We start from the raw sequence: 12,235 nt of genomic DNA on the forward strand, positions 1-12,235 counted from the left end.
ATACACTTACACGCTGTGTGGACTCTTCTTGATTCTGTTTCAATCATCTTTTCATAATTTACCATGTAAGTTACATATTGCCTTTAAATTCTGATTCACTTTGGCACAGCTGGATGTCAGTGTTTGCCAATTCCCATTCCTTTTTTTCTCATTCCCCCTCCTCGGTTTTGATCTTTCATATGTTCATCTTTCCTCTAATTTGGATTCTAGCCCCGAGTTCCCTTTGTTGTGCTCTCCACTCGACTAGGATGCGAGTCTTTCTCTTTTATCCATATTTGGGGAGATCATTTTTCAAACAGTTTACTGCGTCTGCATGGAATTTTGCGAGAATTTTTTTATTTTTTTAAATTTTACATTTATTTAATTTTTTTTTTCTTCCCCTTACAAGGACTCAATTTCAAAACCCAAACATTCAGAGAAGATTTTATTATAAATTCACAAAACAAACTGTATTGTATGCTCACATACATGCATAAATACTCGCAGCTCAGATTTTATAGTTAACTCCTTCCTACTCATTATTTTTGTACATAGTATTTTTGGTGTGTGTGTGTGTGTGTGTGTGTGTGTGTGGAGTGTAGTCTTTGCTAATTCAATAGCTCTTCTGTCTGTCTCTCTCTGTCTGTCTTGAGCCAGCTCATGCTCGTCGCATAAAAGCCTGTGGTGGAACAAAGTAGTGCTCGAGCCAGAACCAAAATTAGAAGCTACATGACTGACACTCTCTACGTCTCTTTCTCTCCTCTGTCTCTCTCTCTCTCTCTCTTTTTTTCTCCGTCTCTCTCCACGGTCATTTCTCCACCTCTTCCCTTCTCCTTCTCCTCTGTAATTGTGCTTCTCTTTGACACACCCGCTGGTTTGTGTGGAGAGTTGATGTCACACTCATTGTGGTGAAGTGCTGTTTAGCCCTCTGTGCTGTAGCTACACTTAGCCCAGCTGATGAATGGCTCCAGGGTTGGCTGACTATAAGAAAACACCACAGAAAACGAATGGGGCACCAGGCGCTCTGCAGCCACCCTCCAAGTTTAAATAAACATGAGGCCATTTCAAGGCACAGCCACCAGGGACTTTATACATTGGACATAGAGAGAGGAAGGAGGTGGAAATGATGGAGGAAAAAAAAAATTGAGACAATATAGTCATGGAGGAAGAGCATCTGGAAATGTGTAAACTCTAAACTACAGCAAATATAACCCCAGAAATTTCCTCAGTGCATTATCCAATTTGCTGTGAGTGACTTTGCCTCCATAAATTGCAGTCTGAGTTGTCAAAGCCACAATGAAAGCGAAAGCAGATTATTTTTGCATATTGTGTTCTGCAGCTTTGCAGCCACTACCCAAAGAAAGAGTAGATGTTGTTGTAATTCTTGTGTCAGTGGTTGAGACGATAGGTAGCATTACAAACAGGTAGGAAGTAATTGTGCTGTCTGTCATGTGACTCCCTTCGCCATATCAGCAGGCACTTTGCAAATCCAAAGCATTTTGAAATCCACCCCCGAATTCTTGCTTATCAGCATGGGGGAAGTCTGAAAAGCAGAGGTGGAAAGCATTGTAAAGTGTTCCGCAACCATATTATCTAAATCTCTACATGACTTTAGCCTCGCCTGTCATATTCCCAACCTGGCAAACTGCTGATATCTTATTCAGGTCATAAACTGAAAGAGAGGAGGGGAGAGTGAGAGAACAGCCATATGTTAGATTACAGCAACAAAAGGGGATGAAAAATAAGCAAACCTAAAAAAAAAAAAAGGAAAGTTTCTTGGTTGCCGTTGCTCGGCTGACGTGATGTAAAGTCTATTTCATGCTCTGGCAAGCCCCAGGGAGAGGCAGCCATTTTTAGAACCGGAATGACCTATATTTTTTTTAGAAGTGGGGGGAGAAATAGATTTGGCCGGTGTTGAGGGTGGGTTGTGAATAACAATGTGTGAAGCCGTGGCAGGGAGCGTTTGCCTGTGCGCACATGGCCTCTTGTTTTGGGGCTTTTCCGGGTTTGGCTGGGGCTCCGGAGAGAGCACTGAAGACTCTTTGTGAGCGCCTCCTGGAAAAATCATCACTAATGCAACACAGGAGTTGCTAGAAGCAATGTTCCTGTCAGGCTGCTTACATCCCTTCAACATGGTTATGTCACTCGCACATCTATTATGCTTCATTTAGGTAGTGCGCTGCTTTTTTTTTTCCCCCCTTTTTCTTTTTTAAATCTGTTGCACACTTCAGCCCTGCACGTAGATCTATTGCCGAAGTCATTCCGTTGTTTGAAAATACAGTTACAGCTTGCACGACAAGGACCAAAAGGAAGCATCGTCTTGTTTTAGTTTGATCTTCTATCTCGGCACCTTCTGACATCAGAAGGTGTTCATGAACAGAGAGGGATTCCAGGAAAGAGTTGTTGTTACTGAAAAACAGTCTTGTCACTAAAGGCCAAGGGCATTGGGGATGGGCCACTTCTCTCTGATGGTTTCCCTTCAAAGTGCAGTAAAGGAATGTCTTTATAATGGGGGTGAGAACCTTTCTCCGCTGGATGGAGTCAGCAGGTTATCATCGAAAGCTTCGGGCAAAATTTGGTGATAGTAATCCAAATAAACCTTTATATACAAACCATTCACTGCACTGGCAGTCTTCACTTTCTGACCTTTTAAGTCCAAGGAAAATGACTTTAACTTTGAATTAATCACATTTGCAAAGGTACGTCACATTCACTCCAATGCTAATTAACAGAACGTGTCAGCTATTGAAGAGTTCTGGCAATCAGCGGTTTGATATATGCACGTAAGAGCTTCGAGGCGACCAGCAGAGCTCCAAGAAGGACAAATCGTCTGTGTCCAGATTAGGAAAAAAAAAAAAACTGCAAAATTACCCAATATGTCAAGAGGAACTGTCTGTGGAAAATTATTACAACATAGGCCAACAGAGACAAGCTGCATTCACGAAGAGGAGCAACAGTCACAAGTCGAAACTAACCCACAGAGAGATGACAGACGTATACAGGAGGTTGGCGGAAACGGCTAATTTGCATGCAACCCGGCGTGACTCACCGTCAAAACAATGCTTAAATGGCGAGCTCGCCGCTGCAGAATTTTCTGTTTGTGCCACAATAAAACTCCTCTATACACTTTGATTACTGGTGACTCAGTGAGTGTACTGAAAACTCACATTATATCACATGAAATATGACCCCCCCCCCCCCCCCACCACACACACACACCTGAGCTTTTGTTCCCAAACTGTCCTCCCTTAGTTTTTATTTGTTCCTCCCCTATACTCTCGAGCTGTGGAAATATGTACACCTTCTACTTTTTCACCTTCCCACCAGCACACCTACCGATGCCCCTTTTGTCTCGTACATGATACCTGCAACCAAAACACACACACACACACCAAATGGAGCCGTGCTGTGACTTCCTGTCCCACCTATTGGGGAAGAGGTCAGTGGTGCTATCAGGGGAGCTTATCCAGCGGGAGACCAGCGTGCTCACAATCCCATTACCCACCCGTGCTGCAGTTTAGACCCACATTATTATCTGCCTTGGAGGGACTTGCTTGGACAGATGATTGGAACTCCTCTTCTCCCAACCCCCACCTTCCCTTCCCCCCCTGCATCTCCCCAGGCACATTAGCTGACACCCAGGGCTATGATTATAAACATCATTTATTCAGCAGACTCACTTATCCAGGCTTGTATTCATCCCCGCTAAAGACAAAATATTATCCGCCGCGCACGCAGATCAGTACGAACACCGGCACCGTAGATAGCAGGGAATGCCAATCGCATATCCTCAGTCAATGAATCAAATTCTGATGTGCACATCTGTTCAAAATCAAGGCTTTATTTCAATGTATTTTTCAGGGCTTCGGCAGTAAAGCTCAGATAAGATTTTTTTTTTTTTTTTTTAATCTTATCACCCACCATATGGTATGCTGCGACTCAGACAAGATGTAATAAGCATTTAGCAAGTTGGAGATGATAGTAGGTGACATTTGCAATGATTGTGGTAACTGTTCGCACTTCCATTTCAAAGGCAGGCTGCAGAATGTTGGCAGGGAAGGACGCGACCACAGCCACGGTCTCAGCCATCCCAGATAAGACAAACCATATATCTTTATATTGTAAGGATGGAAAATCCTATAACCCGCTATAACATTAGGCCCTTTAGTGCTTGCCCTTCACCCGTCCTATCCCAGTTGGTGCACCTTAATGATATGCTCGGTTTCCCTGCCCTCCAGAGCAGCGGAAAGGACAACACATCTGACACGAGCCCGGACCCAGACCGAGGTCCTTAACACTCTCTCAGGGCTATATTTACTCCTCGGTGACCTCACCTGGCATCTCCACTATGCCTGTGAAAAGCAGTGCTAAAATCCATGGTGCTTTTCACATTTGCCCCACAGGCAGCTGCACGACTGCAGCCCGGGCTCACTCTGGAGGCATCCATCACTTAGTGACACTTGAGTGGACAAAATGGAACATTTTCTCTGATGACCGTCCACCTCACTGAGTGACATTCGACTGTGCCGATAACACGATGGAAAGTTTTGCCCTGGATTTTGTTCCTCTTGCTGAATTTTCCAAATTAACAGTGCACAGGCAGTTCTCAGAAGGAAATATGATAATGTTACCGTGTTATTTCCAATAGAGCAGAAGGACCAGGTACAATGGCAAAACATGCATCCGTCCTATTTGTTTCATGAACAAAGGTTTCCTTCTGATAAGTGCAAGCGAAAAGTTGATTACAGCTATTCAAAGATTCCCAGCTCTTTACAGCATTGATTTGAAGCACTACTGGAGTAAACATTTCAGAAACAATGCTTGAATAAACACCAGACACTCACATCCATTTTTTAGGGTCGATAGTGAGCTCTGAGACAATTTTACTCATTTTCTTTAGTTTTTAATTAAAGCTCCAGATATTTTTGAGTCAAATCAAATGATACCATGTGGAAAACAGCTCGTAGCAAAGCAGCAGCCCTTTGCATGTTTCGCAATTGATGGGGATGGAGCGGTGTGCACCGTCGAGCTCTCAGCTCTCACTGTCTGAACTGTAAGAAATGCTTGGGTGGACACCACAGTTTGCCATTGTCTGTGTGTTTGGCCTGTCTGGGAAAGAAAGTGCAAGATGATATTTGAAAAAGAAAAAAAAAAAAAATTCCATTCAGAAGCTGTCTTGTCCATCTGCTGGGGTCAGACCTGCAGCTATTACGCTCAGCTCGCTCTTCCCTCCCACCTCTCATCTGCCCACCAGCCAGGCTGACACCGTGTGGATCGTGGAATGCACCACAGATGTGAACTAGCATGTAGTGCACGCCCGCACCATGCCACTTCCAAGCACGCTGACAGAGACTTCAAACAACTCTGTTAGTGCACCACAAAGGGATTCACCAGACGTCAAAGCAGCCAACAAGGAACGACAGACAATTATTTCCACAGTTTCCCTCGTCAGCTGCTGCTGCACAGAGATTGTGGCTTGCATGTGCAAGCAGAGCACTCCAGAGAAACTGCATAATAAGCAATTCAAAGCTGTCGTCTGAACACTGAGACATGATGCACGCAGGCCTACAGCAGGCTGGACAGCAATTTGTTGAGTAGTTATGGTGCTTGACTGCCAAGTTTTGTCTTTTGCGGAAGTGTGTGAGTGTGTGTGTGTGAAAGAGAGAGAGAAAGAAAGGGAGAGGGTGTGTGAATGAGTGCATCCACATGTTGAGACAAAACATGACCTCTGTCTCCCTCCTCCAACAGCCCACACATTATTTTTATGGCTCCCCTTTGGCTTTAAAAACATTCCTGTGAAGCTGAAGAACTCTTTTCATATAAAAAAAAGAGAAAGATTTCTGCTTCAATTAGATCATAGATGCTTACATTTTTATAGTGGTAATGAATCCTCGTCTTTAATCTCCACAATAAATTCTAGTTGTTCTAGTTGTTTTCTACATGTCTGTGGTCAAATATGAGTTCCACGTGATTCAACTGCTGTCTCGTTCTCCACGTTTGGCAAGTTGGTGTCCAAAACAGCAGGGACAGTCGGAGTTAAGGGAAAATGAGATTTGAGCAGAGACGAGCAACGTGAAGAAGTCTGACCTTGAAAGTGATATGCTGCATAAATTGGATCTTGACTGGCCAATCAGAAACTTTACAGGACAAAAAAGGAGAAGAACAAGGTGCTGAAAGTAACTGCAGACTTTGCTGAGATGGGTAATTAGGACGGTACAGGATGATACTATAGGTGGTAATTATACTGTAGCTTTTATGTAATAATTACATACTGTAATTGCCTTTCACACTATCTGTTAAATGTTAAATGTGAATCCTTTTATACATGGACCCCAGGACAGTGCTGGGTTCAATTATGCAGGAGAAGTGTGTGTTGAATCTACCTTCATCTGACATGATAGATTTAGTGACTTTCTACTCAGCAGAACTTGAGAGTGGGAAAATATGGAAACCAGAACAGCAAGTGCTGGGCTCTGAAATGACTGATTTTAAAACCATTCACTAAACCCCATCTCTAAACAGCAATTGTCATGTCATTTCATAGTAACTGTAACAAGGAAAGGCAATCCACTGAAGCTTTGGATTTCTCCACATTCTGAAGCAGTGTGTGCACAGAGCTCCACTAAGAGCACTCAGTTATTTCAAAATATGGATACTGGCAAGCTGGAAAGGAAAAGCTTTTTCTTTTTTACTTACAAGGAAAATTGACTGGTATTATTAGTTTTATTGTCAACTAAATATGCGTATTTGCATTGTAATACATTTTTTGTTCAATCATACGAGGATCCATTAGCTGAGAACTCTACCGCCTAGTCTTGCTTTCATCGTACTCCTCTGCCGATGACATTTCCTGGCTGTGGATGAACTATTAATGTATGACACATTTACAGTATGACAGTATATACAAACAGCAACCCCACCGGAGCCGTGTTGAAAAATTTACAGGATTCTCACTCGGCTAGTAAATGTGTGTTACATGGAAAATCGACTCTGGCTATAGTTCCCACATGCTGTGAGGCTGACGCAGGAAATTGCTAGGCCATTAACAGGTGAAGGGGCATGTGTGAAAGGTGCTTTATACGATACATTTAATATAGCTTTAATCAAGAGAGAGTTAAAGTCTGTGGAGGAAGCTTCATTACCACCGGTCATGACAACCACAAAAGACAGAAAAAGAGTCAGGAAAGAGGAAGTGAAAGGCTTTTTTTTATTCACAGATCACAGAGCAAATAGAGGAAGATGATACTGTGTAGGCTGAATGGACTGTGAGGGTATGGTTGGCATGCGGTGAACTGCAATTTCAATTTGACAAACATATTCAGTAATCAAGTCAAAATAATTGTGGGGGAAGATACTGCGCACACTGTAATTCCTGTGGTCTTATGACATTTGCTTCTGGTTTTTCTGTTGCATCAGTGCTTTATTGCCAAATCAGTATGTGAAGGGTACAGCTGATTCTTCACCATCATAAATTATCTCCATAAATTATCTACAGTGCAGTATGTAACGTTGGTTCAATATGCAGTTTTGTTCGATATGGTATATATTCGTGTATAATAGATGCAGAAAGCTTTATTTATTTATTAAGGCGGATACTGGGTTAGCTGTTGAGGGATTCTAAATGGCACTGGGGGCCCTGACCAATTTAATTCCTGTTTTTGAGTGTATGTTTGTAAGTGTGATTGCGTGAGTGCGCTGGCATGTATAAATGTGTGCATCTGCATAAGGGAATGATGAGAATATCTATGGCCTATTCTCTTTGTAGTGTCATTTAAAAAAAAAAAAAGACATTAAAAAAGCATTAAACCCAAAAGCCGCGATGATTTGAATCTCCGCCAGAGATTGTGAAATCCGGTCAGGTGACTGTGGCCAAAACAAGAAGACAAAAATGTGCCCATATTTCATCCCAGAACTTTCCAGTCAACACACACGTGTCACACTGTATTAACTGTCGTATTGAACCGATCGATCAATTGATGCCAGCGATTGAAGCGTGGTATATTTGTTCTGACACGCTGTCTGGAGTTTGTGGGAACCTAATTAAAATAATTTTTAAAAAAAAAGAAGTTCTCATGGATCTCAGCTGCCTCAGATCCACAGTCATGACCATGTGAACTAAGGATGAATTGAATGCAGCAGCGAGTTTGAAGATATAGGCTCATCAGTTCACTGTGATCTGAATCTGATCGCGGACAGTTTCAGGGCATGAACACTACATATACTGTGGGTTAGTCTAGTTTCACATGCAGCTTAATAATTGCTCGTCCACTAATCTGATCTACTGTGGTTGATGAGATCAGAACGCAACACTTCAAATTATCCAAACTCCTTTCCCTTTATTTAACCTGTGGCAAATAGAGATTCAGTGCACATCCAAAGCCAATTGATGAGGGGAGTGAAGGGTATCATCAGGAAGACGCTCGGATGATATGAAATCTAATGCTAAAATAAAGCAGCACAAAGGATTAGATGTGGCTAGGTACTCAGAGATCACAGAAACTAAAGGATTAGCCAGAGAGAGGGATGTGGGTCACACACAGCAGATAGTGAAACCAGCCAGTCATCCTGCCCGGAGGTCTCCCCATAATCCACCAGGGTTGTGCAAGCCGTGTGCCGACAGGAGTGGACGGGAGGGGGAGGTGAGGGGGAACGCTGGGGTCGCATTTGGGGTTGGTCAGGGTTGTGTGGTTTTTACAGGCAACCATCCGCCTGAGGAAACCAATCATGCATTTGTTTTAACGCCCCTGTAATTTGGACTTTTTAAGACATAACCCCACACTGCGATTAACTCAGGTTTTCATAGAGTCATCTGGAGGGTTGTGCAGTTCCTGGGTGTTGCACTTTGACCTGTGGCTTAGGGGATAAGTCACTAAGAGGACAGTCTGACAGACCAGCAGCCGATGAGGATTACACCATTAAGCTCCTTGTTAACCCGATGGCACAAAACAGACCTAAGTATCACGAGAGATGCTTAGAGGGATGCATATTAAGGATTCCCTGGTACTGTCTGGAAAATGATAATAAGCATATTTACGGGCAGTTTAAGCTATCCTGCATCATCCATGCTTCTCATAGCCTTGTTTATTTTTGATTTATTCATATAAAATTATACAAATTTTCAAAATGAAATCCAGTCACATTCAGGCATAAAGCAGATAAAAGCAGGCCACAATACCGGGATTTGGCTTCTATTGCTGCTAGAGGATAAGTGGGGGTAGATGATATCATGGTCCAGTAATTACTCTGACATGGCCTCTCCAGCAGTCTCAAAAGACATGGATTTTCCTCAAACATAGGAAGTAAGATGAAGCTAAAGATCTGATAGGGTGCCATGGTGGGAAGCAGCCTTAGAAACAACCTCTTCTTTATCTGATGGGATCAGTGGGAGCGCAGGAAACTCAGTGACCTACATCTCCTTCAGACAGACATCTGTTACCTTCCATTCCAAACCCTGGGCTAAAGTAGCAAAAAAAAAAAAAAAAGCACCAATTACTTTGATAAACCACTTTTACGGCAGCACCCCCTCACAGCTACTGCAACTTTAAATGTTCAGGTGGAGTATTACATTGTGTTGTCCAGAGAAATGGGCACAAAGCGTGATTTTTGGAGAGGATTTTAATCAAATTTTGCCATCTGCAGCGCAGGGATAATTACAAAGATCCATGGTGGCATGTGGTGCAGGCAGGGACACAGGACAGAAGGAGGAGAGATGATTATTATGATTGTTGTATCATCTGAATAAGATTGGTGTGTTCAGTCTTGTGTTCTAAGCCTTGGAGGTCAGAGTATAAGAAAGAGGATTACAACCTAGGAGCCAAGTAGATTAAACAGTGGCTGACTCTACTGTACTCTGCTTAAAGTCATTCCTTCGTCCTGACTCAGATCAAAACACACAATGATTACAAAAACGGTTACACTGATTACTACAAGTCACATTTGAAGGAGTTGTCGAGGATGAATGGTATATATGTGTGTGTATGTATGCATGCAGCTGCGTTTGTGACTGCGCTCTCTCTGCAGCAATCACCAGCAATAATCAAAGGGAACCAGTAGCTCAAAGGAACAATCACCCAATGCAGTCCTGCTACGTCGGCACGGCCTGATTGTGCACCAGTGATCATGCAATCAGCGGTTATAAATAGACACAGATAATTGCTGGAATATTTCTAAAAATATGCACAAATATCATCAAAAGATGGGACTGATGTTAAATCCTAAAAATATGTGGTTTTCATTAAGAAAAGCCACACGAAGAAGAGAGCATGAGGCTTTATGAGGTATAGAAAACAGATATTTAAAATGACTTGTTCTGTGAAGAGAAAATATTTTGCCGACAAAATCACATTTCTGAGCTTGAAATGATCACATTTCAAGCTCAGATCAGTTTAAAAAAAAAAAAAAGTCATTAATGAACAACCAGCACGGTCTGTTTTTTTCCTTGCGCACCTTACGTGGCCTCCTCAAAACAACTTAAATGCCAGCCATCGGAGAGGTTGAAGCATCTGAAACGGGAGGTGGATGCGGCCTCTTGAAGGACACGAGAATCACAGCGAGGATGACATTTTCAGCTTTGCATCACACACAAAAGCGATTCACAGCGATTCCAGCTGATAGAACAGGCTATCTTTCAACTCTGCAATTTAACAGGCTATGATGAAATGGCAACATGGCCTATGGGCACTCTGTAATAGAAGAGATGCATAAACAGAGTGGAACTGTATGCCTTGAGGCTGATAACAAGGTTAATAATAAGATGGAAGGCCAAAGAACTCCATTTGAACAAACTCTTTATCTTCTCCCTCCTCATGTAAGGCCAATCTCCCTTTAAATTATCACTGTGTTACTGTAGTTACCCTGAATCTCTGTAAACGTCCAACCCAACGACTGGAATGAAATGGTCATGTAAAGGACAAGTGTTGTTACTAAAGGAAATAGTTTATCTGGAGACAAGCACAGACGCCATGAATTTCTAAATCTGTTTAGTCGTAGATTTGTTTTCGAATCCGTTGTAAGGAAATTAAAGGGTTAAGACATTTGGAAGAGGTATTGTGTATATGGAAGGCAAGTCTGAGCCATGGTAAACACTTCAACACACTCAAGCGACTCCTTATCTTAGCATGGCAAGTGTGAGGGTTCATCTTATTAGACTTTCAGAAATAGACTGGAGTGAATCTCTCCCCTCGTATGGTGAGATTGGCAGTGCAGTCAGGGAAGTGATTTCAGCACTGCATAGAATTGAATTGCTGGGGGGGAGGTTGGTTAAGCAAGGGGTTTAATTTGCTCTGGAGTATGTATTCTCATACTGATATGCCAAAATGTAATTGGAGTTGCTACAAGAGCCGGTCGTTTTCATTTGAGATTTGAGGGTGTTCATTTGCAGTTTGAGATTTTTTTTTTTTTCCATGTGAATTGTATCATCAAAACAGTATGTTTTCCCCTGCCTATGCTAGATCAGAGTGCATAGAGCAAAACGGGGCAAAATGTAAACTTATCTGATAGGGAATGGAAATGAACTGTGTGTGTGGTGATACAATCTTATCTGGTGAGATAATAAATGTGTAACACGCTGCTACCACGGGCAACTGCACGTGTTCATTCTTCCCCAAAAACCAAAGCCAAATCCATGTCCATGGCTTCTGATTGGCTGGGGTCATGACATATGGAGATGAATGTCAGTAAACACTGGTGCACCCACTGAGTCACAGCCACTTCCCACACACCTCTCCCAGTGTGATTCCTGTGTAATGATCTGGGGAGTCTGGACAGCCGTCTGCTTAGCTTCGCCGTGCCGTAGGGTGCTGAGCTGAGTGAGAGGAGGATAACGGTGGAGGGGGGGGGGGGGGGGGGGGGCAAGACAGGAGGAGAAGGTTTCCTTTTTCATCCTGGCAAAACTCTCCATCCTGTGCAGAGATGTGAGAAATTAACAAACACCACCTCCCGCAGACACACATGAAAAAACGGTTGAAGTAAAAAATCCTAAAAAATGACAGCGGTTCGCTGAACTCGCCAAGAAAATCAACATCCACCACTAAGATAAGAAACCACAAAGAGTCATCTCACCGTGACTTACACGTGTGATTTCATTTGGAACATCATTACAAAATAAAACAAAGCTGATGGTGATTGTAGTTTTAGCATTAATGATACAAATCCCATTATTCTAGATGAAAAACAAAGAGGAAATTCCTTGGGTTCAGTGATGCAGAAACTCGAATGCCCTCTGTAGGTTTCAATCCCTTTATGAATATTTTAAATG

This window comes from Toxotes jaculatrix, chromosome 20, assembly GCF_017976425.1.
Source record: "Toxotes jaculatrix isolate fToxJac2 chromosome 20, fToxJac2.pri, whole genome shotgun sequence".
Classification (NCBI taxonomy): domain Eukaryota; kingdom Metazoa; phylum Chordata; class Actinopteri; family Toxotidae; genus Toxotes; species Toxotes jaculatrix.